This window comes from Triticum dicoccoides, chromosome 6A, assembly GCF_002162155.2.
Source record: "Triticum dicoccoides isolate Atlit2015 ecotype Zavitan chromosome 6A, WEW_v2.0, whole genome shotgun sequence".
NCBI lineage: Eukaryota > Viridiplantae > Streptophyta > Magnoliopsida > Poales > Poaceae > Triticum > Triticum dicoccoides.
Window position 1 is genome coordinate 297,191,701 of NC_041390.1, and position 1,253 is coordinate 297,192,953.

Genomic DNA, 1,253 nt, shown 5'->3' on the forward strand with positions numbered 1-1,253 from the left:
GACAAAGTATAACAAGATCTGCGACAAAGTATAACAATGACCATATCTGCACCAACTATCTCATGGCATCACACAAACGAAGAGGTTCTTCAGCAGCAACACCTTCAGAAAGGTAGTGACGCTCAAGCGCCAATGTCACTGGATCCAACCACCCAAGGCTAGAATCTATATTTTCACCTTAAAGAACCATTCCAAGCATATCCGAGCAATGCCTTCAACAAGGTAACAACGTAAAAACATCACCATTGTGAAATATAACCAACTCGGGTTAGACCTAGCTTTCACCCTGGAGCTCCAGACCGGGTGCTCGAGTAGCACCACCTTCGATTTCACTTATGCGTTGTCGCCACCACTTTTTAGCGATCCCAACAGCTACATGCGATGTGTGACCGCCGCCGTTGTGCACCACCATCGATTTCACTTATGTGTTGTCGCCACCACTTTTTAGCGATCCCAGTAGCTACATGCGATGCGTGACCGCCTCCATTGCACAACCATCCCTCCGTGTCATGCTATCGTCCATAGTTTGCATCTCATCGCCAAAGTAAGCTACCTGATCTGGAGAGAGGAACCCTCATGAAGACGTTTTGGTGGCCACCACAATCCGCAGCGAGGTCGCCGCCGTAGGCTGGAGTGGTCATCACATCGATGACAGAACACACCACCAACTACAACCTCGCAGAAGAGAGCCCTGCCTAGGCCCGTCGACTTAGGGTCCGACATGGCCGAAACTGGAGCGCGAAAGACAAATCAACATTGCCAGCGTGTGCTCACGCGGAGCGCAACCGGCACTAGATCAAGGGCGCACAACCGCCAGATCGGCGCCACGCCTCCAGATCGGAGCATTGTGTGCGCCCCAAGCATGCCCGTTGTCGGGCCTCCAAGCCGTCGTGCCACCGCCTCGCACTTGTGCCAGTGCAGGAAGCTTGCAGTCGAGGTGTCGTCACGCCGCAGCCTCACATCCAAGCCACCACTGGAAGCCCGCGGCTGCGCCGCCGCATGCCATGAAGAGGCCCATGCCCACGCGAAGCCTGGATGTCCTGTGCTGCCAGTCAATCCCTTGAGAGGACAAGCAACATCGCTGCCGCCGGCTTCGCCCTCCGGCGGTGGCGTAGGAGAGGAGAGGATGGGAGGCGGCTGAGTTTTGTCGGCACAAGGGCTCGCCCGCGTCGCTCGTGGGAGCGGAACTGGACGATCCACTTCTCAGGCGAGTCAGTTCACGCCTCTACCTAGTTTTAGTAGTGTGCAGCTTG

At 55.6% G+C, this 1,253-nt stretch overlaps 1 protein-coding gene across 3 annotated transcripts in view; it reads left to right on the forward strand.

The window, feature by feature from the left end:
* The window catches only part of LOC119316803 (cyclic nucleotide-gated ion channel 1-like), a 44,990-nt gene that overhangs the window by 936 nt on the left and 42,801 nt on the right, over window positions 1-1,253 (forward strand). The gene's annotated exons all lie outside the window — the stretch shown is intronic.